This window comes from Pleurodeles waltl, chromosome 5, assembly GCF_031143425.1.
Source record: "Pleurodeles waltl isolate 20211129_DDA chromosome 5, aPleWal1.hap1.20221129, whole genome shotgun sequence".
Taxonomy (NCBI): Eukaryota; Metazoa; Chordata; class Amphibia; order Caudata; family Salamandridae; genus Pleurodeles; species Pleurodeles waltl.
Genome location: NC_090444.1, coordinates 380,471,650 through 380,485,386, shown reverse-complemented (window position 1 = coordinate 380,485,386; position 13,737 = coordinate 380,471,650). Strand labels below are relative to the sequence as shown.

The following is a 13,737-nucleotide window of genomic DNA, read 5'->3' as shown; positions in this document are numbered from 1 at the left end:
CTTCTGGAAGCTTATATGTTGATGCAGTTAACCTCCTGTGTCCATCAACCTGACAGGAAAGGTTCACTCGCAGGCAGGACACTGACCCGCTCACAGGCTGAGATTCTCGCGCCCCCGCATCAGTTTTTCTGCACATCCTCATCTCTATAGGCGGCAGAGCGAACTGGAACAAGTAGGGACTCAGCTCACACAACCCGGAGTGACGGCTCGCATAAGGCTGAGCTAAGCCTTCCGGGCCAATAGGTTGTTGTATTCCGGTTTCTCTGGGGATGGGTGTGACGGTCTTTTAGGCGAGTCATTTTTTACTAGCCAATCGCATGTCTTACTGGGAAGGACACCCACAAAGCCACGCCTAGTACCGCCCTCACCCTGTCAATCAGATTAAATCGGCGGTCCGATCTCCTTTCCTTCTCTTCGGATTTAGAAGTTGTGGGAGATCGGAACTAGAATATTTGTTATCGGATGTTTGGCGTCTCCTGCCTGGACAAGAGGTAAGAGCCAGTTTCAGAACCCGCCTGTCTGATTCAGGAGGGTTTGGCATGCAGGGTGTGGCGGGTTCAGCACGCTGGACAGAGCCGGGCGCTGCTGGCGAGGGCGGGAGCGCCACCTGTTGTTATTATGTTGGCTTTAGTTGATGCACCTTCGGCAGCGCCCAAACGGCGACCAGCGCATCAGGACCTTGGAGAGCGTTACTTTTAGTTCAAGTAGAACGAGGCATCATCGATGTTATTTAATTATGTTTATCACCTTTTAAACAAAGTAAAACAAGTATGTAACAGTAGTAGGGCTCAGAAAAGCAAAGAGAATGCGAGCTCACCCAGCTCAGCAGGTAACACAAAGGCATCTTGGTGTGTGTGTGTGTGTGGGGGGTGGGGGAAGTTTGGTGTATTTAATAATATCTGTTAAAGGGTTTATAAACCCGTGTGCTTTAACTGTGGCGGGGGCGGGGGCGGGGTCGTGTGAGGAGAGAACATTATTATTATTATTATTACATTTTCAATTAGAATTTTTTTTGTTATTGTTAAACCTTAGCCATTTTTATATACTTCTTAAGCACCAACATTACATTAAATTATTATAGACTGTACATACATCAAATCACCGTTTGGTCTAAAAAAAAACACCCTGTACCCTTTGTGCTTCCATTCCACCTCAATTTCACGTTATTTTGAATGAAGTAAGAACGGAAGGAGAACGCGGGCGGAAAGGGTGGATGATTAATAAAGGCTAGAGGGCAAAGGATTAATGAAAGAGAAACACATGAGGCAAGTCGAAAGATATGGTTACCATGCATTATATCGTTGAGAAAACATAACACAACATATACACGATTTAGGATACTTCTGCTTCGTGTTGCATGGTTATGCTTTTGATTGTTGATAGGTTGCAGACTATGTGGTACAAAGGAGTCTTTTCTGGATTTGCTAAATACTTATGTATTATCTAGTTGGGTATCAGCTGTTTTGTTCTTTGAATGTGATTATGGTTATTTTACGAACTTCTCTAAGGGGTACATGTATACTCAACAGCAAGGGCCTCATTACTAGTGCTATGCTTTTTTTTGCTTGCAGCACTCCCCTCACCAGCGTTACTGACACCATGGGTAACTACCCATTAGAAATTAGGAGCAACAATAACATTTATACGCAAAGACCCTGGTTACTCCTCATTTCTCCTGTATCTCATCCAAATACTAGACTGCTTTCAAAGCCAAAATGTCCAGGTAAAAAACACCGGACCCATGGTGATCCTGCAGATCTCATAATGTCAATGTGGCTATTACAGGGGTCTCCAACCTTTTCTATAGTGAGAGCTATTGCTGACCAATGTAAACCTTTTAGAGCTACTGCCTAATATAGGTATTCCGTCACAGTACATAGAGATGATGCAACTTGAAATTTGCCCTTGGACTATGCACGAGTTGTTTCAATCAGTAACGAGCATTAATGACACATGATCTGTATCAAAAAGGTTTCCCTCTGTGGTCCCCATCCACCAGTACTGTCCCTTTAGTCTTGTTTATGAATTAACTCTGTGAGGTATCTCATTTCCTGAATAATGACTTAAGGTCCATTCGTTGATGTACAGAAACGATCACTAGCCTAATTCCTTAAGATTAAGAGCAATAATTTCTGGTGTCAGAAACCGCCCGAAGGTTGTCGGTAAGAACATCCCTAAATGTTTTACTTCCCTAGGTGAAAATATCAATGTACACCACGTAACACCTCCTCTTAACAAGCATGCAGGCGTATAGGAAGTTATTTTTAAACATAATAATTGCAACCCTATCCAGAATCATTACCAATAATCGGATTTTCAGTCTGCATGCTGACTTCATGCTTTTCTGCCAGAAAGAGAGGAAGAAAGAAGAAATGGCAAAATACATTTGAAAGAATTGAAGAGAAAAAAGAAAGAAAGAAAAGGGGAGGGAGAAAAAAATAAATGGATGGGAAAGAAAGAAAGAAAGAAAGAAAGAAAGAAAGAAAGAAAGAAAGAAAGAAAGAAAGAAAGAAAGAAAGAAAAAAAAAAGAAAAAAGAAAAAACAAAGAAATGGTGGAAGGAAGGCAGGAAGAAAGGCAGGGAGAGAGAAAGAAGTAACAGAAGAAAGGATGACAAACAGTGAGGAAGGATGAAATAGAAAGAAAGAAGGAAGAAACACGAAGTAAGATAGAAGCATACAAGAAAGAAAACAACAAGAAAGAAGGAAATAAACTGAAAATGGAAAGTAAGAAAAAGGAAATAAAAGAGAAACAAGGAAAGGAGATGAGATAAAAGAAGGATAAATGAGATAAAGCAGGAAAAAGTAAGCAGAACACAATACAAATGAACAAAGAGAAAGAAAGGAGGAGAGAGAAATGAATGTGTAAAAGAAAGAGAACGAAGGAAATGTAATTTTAGTGTGTTGGACCTGGCTTTTTGACGGGGACATCCCCAAACGTTTTGCCTCCTTCCTCCTATTTTTTCTGACCTGTTGTTGTTGGCTTTTGACCTCTGAGCACTTTACCACTGCTAACCAGTGCTAAAGTGCATATGCTCTCTGTGTAAATTGTACTATTGATTGGTTTATCCATGATTGACTATTTAATTTACCTGTAAGTCCCTATTAGAGTGCACTACATGTGCCTAGGGCATGTAGATTAAATGCTACTAGTGGGCCTGCAGCACTGGTTGTGCCACCCACCTCAGTAGCCCCTTAACCTTGTCTCAGGCCTGCCATTGCCAGGCCTGTGTGTGCAGTTTCACTGCCACTTCGACTTGGCATTTAAAAGTACTTGCCAAGCCTAGAACTCCCCTTTTTCTACATATAAGTCATCCCTAATGTGTGCCCTAGGTAACCCCTAGAGCAGGGTGCTGTGTAGGTAAAAGGCAGGACATGTACCTGTGTAGTTATATGTCCTGGTAGTGTAAAACTCCTAAATTCGTTTTTACACTACTGTGAGGCCTGCTCCCCTCATAGGCTAACATTGGGGCTGCCCTCATACACTGTTGAAGTGGCAGCTGCTGATCTGAAAGGAGCAGGAAGGTCATATTTGGTATGGCCAGAATGGTAATATAAAATCCTGCTGACTGGTGAAGTCGGATTTAATATTACTATTCTAGAAATGCCACTTTTAGAAAGTGAGCATTTCTTTGCACTAAAAACTTGTTGTGCCCTTCAATCCACGTCTGGCTAGGTTTAGTTGACAGCTCCATGTGCATTCACTCAGACACACCCCAAACACAGGGTACTCAGCCTCACTTGCATACATCTGCATTTTGAATGGGTCTTCCTGGGCTGGGAGGGTGGAGGGCCTGCCCTCACACAAAGGACTGCCACACCCCCTACTGGGACTCTGGCAGACAGGATTGAACTGAAAGGGAACTTGGTGCATTTCTTAGAGACTCTTTGAAGTCACCCCCACTTCAAAGGCACAACTTAGTATAAAACAGGGCCTCTGCCCTACCTCATCAGACACTTGCTGGAGAAGAAATCTGAACCAGAAACTACATCCTGCCAAGAAGAACTGCCTGGCTGCTCAAAGGACTCACTTGTCTGCTTTCTACAAAGGACTGCTGCCTTGCTGTTGCCCTGCTGCCTTGCTGAACTCTTGTCTGGCTGTGAAAGTGCTCTCCAAGGGCTTGGATAGAGCTTGCCTCCTGTTCCTTGAAGTCTCAGGACCAAAAAGACTTCTCTCTTCCTCTTGGACGCTCCGTGCGCCGAACTTTTCGACGCACAGCTTGTTTCGCGGCAAGAAAAACGCCGCACACCGACGCTGATCAACGCGACGTCTTCGGGACGACCGAAACTTTGACGCACGGCCTCGCAAGGACAACGCCGCCCGACTTTCCAGGAGAAATCGACGCGACGCCTGCCGTGAGATCAAAACTTTGACGCACGGCCTCGCAAGGACAACGCCGCCCGACTCCGCCGGAGAAATCGACGCGACGCCTGCCGTGAGATCGAAACTTCGACGCGCAGCCCTGCAGAACGACGCGCAGCCGGAAAACAAGCAGGAAAATCCACGCACAGACCCGGGACATCTGGTACTCCCCGCAAACCACAGTAAGAGACTGTCCGCGCGCCGGAAAACGACGCACGACTCCCCGCGTGGAAAATAACGACGCAAGTCCGTGTGTGCTGAGGAGAAATCGATGCACACACCAGTTTTCCACGCACCTCTTCTCCTGTGGCCCTCTGAGGAGATTTTCCACCAGAAACCAGGTACTTTGTGTTTGAAAGAGACTTTGTTTACTTTCTAAAGACTTAAGACACTTTCTATCACTTTTCAGTGATATCTTTACAAATTCATATTGCAACTTTGATCGTTTTGACCTGAAGATTCCCAGATAAATATTATATATTTTTCTAAACACTGTGTGGTGTATTTTTGTGGTGTTATGCTATGGTGTTGTATGATTTATTGCACAAATTCTTTACACATTGCCTTCTAAGTTAAGCCTGACTGCTCGTGCCAAGCTAACGGAGGGTGAGCACAGGCTGATTTTGGATTGTGTGTGACTTACCCTGACTAGAGTGAGGGTTCTTGTTTGGACAGAGGGCAACCTGACTGCCAACCAAAAACCCCATTTCTAACATTGGTGATCAGCGGTGAGGATAGGACTTGTGTTTGTGCAGTGACATACAGTAGCTAAGTATTTCACTACCTACCCACAGTTGAAGGTCAACTTGATTTTTTATCTCTTTTTTGACTTTTGGTCTCTGATGTCCTCCTGGATATACTATTGATATTTTGGACTTTGGATTTTGGTTTTTGCTGGTAAGATCCTATCAGAATGGGATCGCTTACCTACTTATTCTTTTTGCCTACTGACCACCTCACTAAGGCTGACCTAAGGAAGCTTTGCAGAGAATGTGGCCTTCCTGTAGCAAAGAGATCTACTAAAGCAGAGATGCTACATGCCTACATAGTCTGGGAGGAAGACAGATGGGCAGAGAGAGAGGCAGCAAGAAACCAAATGACTAAGTACCCCTCAGAGGAGGAGGAGGACGACTCAGATGAGGAAAGAGACCCAGTGAAAAAGGAATGGCTCATGGCTCAAGCACGGTGGATGGAAGAGCTAGATGAGTTTATTGAAAGGGCTGAGGCAGCAAGTCTCTTAGCCCTGGAAGAAGAAAAGATTGCAGCTCAAGAGCTGAGCTGTAAAGAGCTGAAACTGGAGGCCGGAAGGGCTGAGTCCAGTTCAGATGGTGGCAGCAAAAATCTTGCATCTAGTACTGCTGAAGAAGGGCACAAGCCCAGAGATGTGGTGCCCAACTTGAAGAAGGGAGTTGACACACCCCAGGCAGTTCAAGGGTATGAGGTAGTTCCCGTTATGCACAGGGTCCCTGAGAAGAATTGGGGAACTGGCACAGGGAGTCATATTCCTACTGGGGGAGGGACACTTTACTGACTCTAGCAGAGAGTGACAGAGAAAAGGGTTCCCCCCTGGTGGACGTCCTGGATATAGAGTGTAGAGACATCCCAGAAGAGTTTGGGTTGAGTGTCAGGGACAGACAGAAACTGTCTCACCAGTCTCAAGAGGGTGATGTAGAGTGCTTTTCCAAGGCTGAGTTACTAGGTGGTTGGGTGAAGGGTACTGTGGTTAATACATGTGAAGGGCAGAGTGATGTAATTGCTGGAGAGCATATGTCTGGTCCTTATTTTCCAGAGCTACGCCAACACCAGGTGGAGTGTGAGTTCTCTGACCCCAGGGAACTTACAGTGGAGGCAGACTTTTGGGTGAGTACCAGAGAGTCTGAAGAGGCATTTGGGGGTGCTCCTGAAGGGAGTGGTCTAGGTGGTTCCCGACCAAGTGAGGTGGGAGAGGATTGTAGTGTCCCAGGTAGGTCTCAGAGCCTAACCTGTACCGTAGGGCCACCTTTTGAGGGAAGCCCCGCAGTGTCAGAAGAACTTGGGGGGATGACTGTAGACAGCATCCCAACAGTTCTGGTGTCTGGCAGTACCACTCCTAGTGAGGGGGTGCAGAAGTCCAGACATAGGGTTGAGAGGGGGTGGCAGACCCCAGTGGAGGATCTTGAAAGTCAGGGGTCAGCTCTGAGAGCAGAGCCCCCCAGGAATGACCCAGGTGAGACCGTTTCTGGTTTGGGGGAAACCCAGACTCTGCCGGATGGGCAGAGGTCGGGAGACCTGCGCCAACCAGACTCTTGTGTGGCCCTTGGGGACGGCGTGTCCCTTGTGGGGGGTGAGAGTGCCCCCCAGGAAGTCCTGGCATGCCAGGCAAAGATTCAACCTCAGGGTGGTGACTCTGGGTTGGATAACCGGGTTCAGAGGTTAAACTTTGACCTGGTGGGGGGTAGATGTGCCCCCCAGAAAGTCCTGGAATGCCAGGCAATGGCTCAACCTCAGGGTGGTGACTCTGGGTTGGCTTACCAGGTGAAGAGGTCAAACTCTGACCTGGTGGGGGGTAGGTGTGCCCCCCAGAAAGTCCTGGCGTGCCAGGCAGTTGTCCAACCTCAGGGTGTCGACTCTGGGTTGGATGGCCAGGTTCAGAGGTTAAACTCTGACCTGGTGGGAGGTAGGTGTGCCTCCCAGAAAGTCCTGGGGTGCCAGGCAATTGCCCAACCTCAGGGTGGTGACTCTGGGTTGGCTAACCCGGTTCAGAGGTCAAACTCTGACCTGGTGGGGGGTAGGTGTGCCCCCCAGAAAGTCCTGGTATACCAGGCAATGGTTCAACCTCAGGGTGGTGACCCTGGGTTGGAGAACCAGGCTCAGAGGTTAAACTCTGACCTGGTGGGAGGTAGGTGTGCCTCCCTGAAAGTCCTGGCCTGCCAGGCAATGGTTCAACCTCAGGGTGGTGACTCTGGGTTGGATATCCAGGTTCAGAGGTTAACCTCTGACCTGGTGGGGGGTAGGTGTGCCCCCCAGAAAGCCCTGGTGTACCAGGCAGTTGTCCAGCCTCAGGATGGTGACCCTAGGTTGGAGAACCAGGTTCAGAGGTTAAACTCTGACCTGGTGGAGGGTCAGTGTGCCCTCCAGGAAGTCCTGGCGTGCCAGGCGATTGTTCTACTTCAGGGTGGTAACTCTGAGTTGAATGGCCCAGTTCAGAGGTTAAACTCTGACCTGGTGGAGGGTCAGTGTGCCCTCCAGAAAGGCCTGGCGTGCCAGGCAATTGTTCAACCTCAGAGTGCTGACTCTGGGTTGGATACCCAGGTTCAGAGGTTAAACTCTGACCTGGTGGGAGGTAGGTGTGCCTCCCAAGAAGCCCTGCTGTGCCAGGCAATTGTCCAACCTCAGGGTGTTGACTCTGGGTTGGATGACCAGGTTCAGAGGTTAAACTCTGACCTGGTGGGGGGTAGGTGTGCCCCCCAGAAAGTCCTGGCGTGCCAGGCAATTGCCCAACCTCAGGGTGGTGACCCTGGGTTGGGGAACCAGGCTCAGAGGTTAAACTCTGACCTGGTGGGAGGTAGGTGTGCCTCCCAGAAAGTCCTGGTGCGCCAGGCAATTGTTCAACTTCAGGGTGGTGACTCTGAGTTGAATGGTCAGGTGCAGAGGTTAAACTCTGACCTGGTGGAGGGTCAGTGTGCCCTCCAGGAAGTCCTGGTGTGCCAGGCAATTGTTCAACTTCAGGGTGGTGACTCTGAGTTGAATGGTCAGGTGCAGAGGTTAAACTCTGACCTGGTGGAGGGTCAGTGTGCCCTCCAGGAAGTCCTGGCGTGCCAGGCAATTGTTCAACTTCAGGGTGGTGACTCTGAGTTGAATGGGCAGGTGCAGAGGTTAAACTCTGACCTGGTGGGGGGTAGGTGTGCCTCCCAGGAAGTCCTGGTTTGCCAGGCGGTGATCCAGTCTGAGGGTACAGACCCTGGGCTGGAAGACCAGGTTCAGGGTGTCCCCCCGGACCTGGAGGGAGGGGCTACTGATAACAGTGCCCCTACCATGTTGTCTTCTGAGGAGGCCACTCCTAGTTGGAGGGTGCTGGACCCCAGAAGGGAGGGCAGGGGGAGGGGAGCCTCACCCCGGGCCCTAGTCCAACCTGAAGGTACAGACCCCAGGTTGGAGGGCCAGTGGCAGGTTAACAGCCCTGCACTGGTGGAGGAATGGTACAGGGCGACTTCTGTAAGCCCCCTGGCAATGTTGGACTCTGGGGGTACCGCTCCAGGAGGGAGGGTACAAAGCCCCAGAGGGGAGGACCAGGTTCAGGCTGTCATCCCTGACCTGGTGGAAGGGAGAGTGGTTAAAGGGTGCCCAGCACCTGGGGCTACCGCCCCCCACTCTCCACAGCCACAGTGGTTGTAGAGCTTTGAGAGGCCTGGGGCCTGGCTCTCATCCCTGGCAGCTGTCAGTAATCACTGTGGCTTGCTGTCCGGGTGGACAGAGTTATCCCTGGGGAGGGGACAAGTGTCCCACCCCGGGGATAGAATGGGCAACACCACTGTGTTGGTCCTGGTGGTACTATCCTGCTCCTGGGATACATCTGTGAGCAATGTAAGGTTAGGTGCTGCACAGACGGGATCCGCAGGAAAGGAGAAAGGTTCCCCATGGATGGGCTTAGTGGGCCCTGAGAGTATGGACAGAGGGATCCAATTGGAGTCAGGAAGGCGAAGAACTGGAGCATGCCCCTGCTGTTGTGGGCCTGGGTCCTTGTTCTGTCGCCTCAAACAGGGAAGTACATCAGGATAGTGATTGTTCTCCCCTGGCTTTAGGCTGGTGGGGGGTCATGTTGGACCTGGCTTTTTGACGGGGACATCCCCAAACTTTTTGCCTCCTTCCTCCTATTTTTTCTGACCTGTTGTTGTTGGCTTTTGACCTCTGAGCACTTTACCACTGCTAACCAGTGCTAAAGTGCATATGCTCTCTGTGTAAATTGTACTATTGATTGGTTTATCCATGATTGACTATTTAATTTACCTGTAAGTCCCTATTAGAGTGCACTACATGTGCCTAGGGCATGTAGATTAAATGCTACTAGTGGGCCTGCAGCACTGGTTGTGCCACCCACCTCAGTAGCCCCTTAACCTTGTCTCAGGCCTGCCATTGCCAGGCCTGTGTGTGCAGTTTCACTGCCACTTCGACTTGGCATTTAAAAGTACTTGCCAAGCCTAGAACTCCCCTTTTTCTACATATAAGTCATCCCTAATGTGTGCCCTAGGTAACCCCTAGAGCAGGGTGCTGTGTAGGTAAAAGGCAGGACATGTACCTGTGTAGTTATATGTCCTGGTAGTGTAAAACTCCTAAATTCGTTTTTACACTACTGTGAGGCCTGCTCCCCTCATAGGCTAACATTGGGGCTGCCCTCATACACTGTTGAAGTGGCAGCTGCTGATCTGAAAGGAGCAGGAAGGTCATATTTGGTATGGCCAGAATGGTAATATAAAATCCTGCTGACTGGTGAAGTCGGATTTAATATTACTATTCTAGAAATGCCACTTTTAGAAAGTGAGCATTTCTTTGCACTAAAAACTTGTTGTGCCCTTCAATCCACGTCTGGCTAGGTTTAGTTGACAGCTCCATGTGCATTCACTCAGACACACCCCAAACACAGGGTACTCAGCCTCACTTGCATACATCTGCATTTTGAATGGGTCTTCCTGGGCTGGGAGGGTGGAGGGCCTGCCCTCACACAAAGGACTGCCACACCCCCTACTGGGACTCTGGCAGACAGGATTGAACTGAAAGGGAACTTGGTGCATTTCTTAGAGACTCTTTGAAGTCACCCCCACTTCAAAGGCACAACTTAGTATAAAACAGGGCCTCTGCCCTACCTCATCAGACACTTGCTGGAGAAGAAACCTGAACCAGAAACTACATCCTGCCAAGAAGAACTGCCTGGCTGCTCAAAGGACTCACTTGTCTGCTTTCTACAAAGGACTGCTGCCTTGCTGTTGCCCTGCTGCCTTGCTGAACTCTTGTCTGGCTGTGAAAGTGCTCTCCAAGGGCTTGGATAGAGCTTGCCTCCTGTTCCTTGAAGTCTCAGGACCAAAAAGACTTCTCTCTTCCTCTTGGACGCTCCGTGCGCCGAACTTTTCGACGCACAGCGTGTTTCGCGGCAAGAAAAACGCCGCACACCGACGCTGATCAACGCGACGTCTTCGGGACGACCGAAACTTTGACGCACGGCCTCGCAAGGACAACGCCGCCCGACTTTCCAGGAGAAATCGACGCGACGCCTGCCGTGAGATCAAAACTTTGACGCACGGCCTCGCAAGGACAACGCCGCCCGACTCCGCCGGAGAAATCGACGCGACGCCTGCCGTGAGATCGAAACTTCGACGCGCAGCCCTGCAGAACGACGCGCAGCCGGAAAACAAGCAGGAAAATCCACGCACAGACCCGGGACATCTGGTACTCCCCGCAAACCACAGTAAGAGACTGTCCGCGCGCCGGAAAACGACGCACGACTCCCCGCGTGGAAAATAACGACGCAAGTCCGTGTGTGCTGAGGAGAAATCGATGCACACACCAGTTTTCCACGCACCTCTTCTCCTGTGGCCCTCTGAGGAGATTTTCCACCAGAAACCAGGTACTTTGTGTTTGAAAGAGACTTTGTTTACTTTCTAAAGACTTAAGACACTTTCTATCACTTTTCAGTGATATCTTTACAAATTCATATTGCAACTTTGATCGTTTTGACCTGAAGATTCCCAGATAAATATTATATATTTTTCTAAACACTGTGTGGTGTATTTTTGTGGTGTTATGCTATGGTGTTGTATGATTTATTGCACAAATTCTTTCCACATTGCCTTCTAAGTTAAGCCTGACTGCTCGTGCCAAGCTACCGGAGGGTGAGCACAGGCTGATTTTGGATTGTGTGTGACTTACCCTGACTAGAGTGAGGGTTCTTGTTTGGACAGAGGGCAACCTGACTGCCAACCAAAAACCCCATTTCTAACATAGTGCAATTGTCAAAGCGTACTATGTGAAATCAGAAGTTCATGAAAGCAATATGTTTTTCACAGTGAACGTTTTCAAGTACTCTATTAGACGATGCATGTAATTCTTTCAGGCTTCTTACTAGACACTGCATTTTTTTTTAAGTCGTGCTTCTTGCTGCTCCTGCACTGTCAGGTTTCACGCCTCACAGAACCAGATGCACAGAACTTGATAGTGCAGCCTTAGAAGACAAGGAATTTGCAAAGCCTGGGCTTTAACTGATAGGCAGCAAGCTGTGTCAGATGCCTGGGCTTGTAACTCCCATTGCCGTTCCACCATTTGGATTGGGAGGATGGAGATGAAGGATTTGTCCAACAGGTAATCATTTTCTGCAGGGTGATTGTTGTAAAGGCACATTTAAGTTTTGTTTGAGGTCTAGGCCTAGGGCATCTTAATTTGCGGGTTAAGTTTGAGGGTTAATCGAAACTGTTCTTTTAAGGGAGTTTTTGAACTAAGAGTGATGATGTTATAATAAGGATGAAACATTCGCCTACTATTGGAGTAGCTCACAGATAAGCAACAGTGATTTTATTGAATCATTATTAATGCATTGTCAGCGCCAACAGGTGCTCAAGTTAAGTATCCAAACTTTGCTAAGTTTGCTCGGGGACGATTGGCTTCTACAGTGATTAAGGAATGGAGGCAGATATACAGCACTTTAAAATCGTCAATTTATTTTTAAGGCTTCATTTTGCAGATATTCCCTGAGTGAGGTTGACCATGTATTCAGTGTTTTAGATGCATGCTGTTCTGGATGTCAATGTAATTGCATATGGCCGTTTTAGGTCTGGCTACAAACAGCTTTAGTTGTTATCATTCGCATGTTATCAACACTATTAAAACATGTAGTAGTATTATATATAGCGAGAGAGGACAGAAGGTTTGCTTTTGTTAATATTTGGTTTGTAGGTCTTGTTTATGGTGAACCATTGCTTCAAGAGGTTCCCGGCATTTCGTGGACGGTTACATTTATCCTTAGAATTGCCATTTGTTTTTTGGAAAATGTAGTTCTTAAGTTTCAGCGCAGATGCAGAATGATGACTGCAAGGACGGGATTTACAATATTTTATATGAACCTTACTGAATTTTTTAGTGCTAACGGGATTTTTTCTGGCAGCTATTTGTGAGCCATAAATTGGAATAGAAATTGCCTGCAGTTTGACATGGTACATCTTCAGGTCTTAGATGTGAAGAAATTGAAGTACTGCTCAGTATTTGACTTAAAATTTTATTTTGTTCTATCAGCTGCCTAGTTTTTATTGTCCGAAGTAAAAATGCATTACTTATTGTGAATATTTAATGCTGAGACATTTTCCAAAGTATGAACGCCCTTGCCAATATGCAGCGTTTCTGGTTGCTTGATCACTACCACATAACATGTTATTCAAGCGGTATATTTCAATTATTATTAATGCATGATATCGGTAAATACAAATAGGTTCACAGGTGCGTTTTAATTGTGTCCTTATAGTGCAGTGGTGCATGTGTGATTCTTGCCTTAACCGTCGTATCGAATATTGATTAAAATCCCGAGTCACATTAATGAACTCCGAATTCGCAGTTTGACACTTTACATGAGTGGTTGTTTTTAGTCGTAGCCTTCATTTTAATGGATTTTATTCTGCATTCGTACAAGGTCGTGTTTGCAGTTATTCAGACCGCATTTCCAATTTGTAACATTATACCAGAGGCCTGATTTGTTTTTGGTGCTGTATTTAATTATGTGCTGAAAATGAATTAAAGTAATGAAGTGTTTCCACATTAGATATTTCTGGTGTGTTCGGCAAGCTAATTTGTTTTCATCATGCAGGGAAGGCATGTTATTAATCCTGGTGCTTTTTAGGTCGGGGTTTTGACAGCACAGCAATCAAATAAGTCCAATGCTAATAATATACATAGGGTGTGCCTTGGGTCCCGTCCTCCAACTATTGGCAGTTTTGCATCAGCCTCCTTCGTTGGTTTCAGACTGGAGCAATGGTGTCTTGGCTCAGCCCAGTGGAGCGTTCATCTCTCTCCTAATGCTATTGGCTGTTTGGGTATATCCTTCTAGCTGCACTCAAGAGTTTGCCTTGAACTGCTTCAGGGACTCTTTTACAGGCACCGGTTGTGCCCTGTCTCGGCTCCTCTTTACAGGCTGATCCTCTTTCACCAGCGTTTTCTCCTCATTGCTGCCAACACCTCTTTATCCAAGAGCTGATGAGCTCCTTGTTGTTGCCACTGCCTCTCCTTTGTTCACTGGAGGTGCCCTTTTGCTATAGCCCTCTTACCGCCCTATACCCAGTCTCTCCATTCATTCTCTTGCTCCTCTCCATTCTTTACAACTATGGGTTGGCTTCTCACCAGAAGCTCGTGGGTGTTGGGTTTT

General features: G+C 47.5%; 1 protein-coding gene across 5 annotated transcripts in view; it reads left to right on the top strand.

Moving 5' to 3' along the window:
• Positions 1–380: 380 nt before the first annotated feature.
• Positions 381–13,737, top strand: part of LOC138295682 (synaptosomal-associated protein 25-like) — a 593,575-nt gene continuing 580,218 nt past the window's right edge. For 3 of the 5 annotated variants that reach the window (XM_069234124.1, XM_069234121.1, XM_069234125.1), the window contains exon 1: positions 387–491. The gene's annotated coding sequence lies outside the window, so the exon portion shown is untranslated. Of the gene's footprint in view, positions 492–13,737 lie in introns of all 5 variants that reach the window. The other 2 variants (XM_069234122.1, XM_069234123.1) reach the window with 2 other exon arrangements.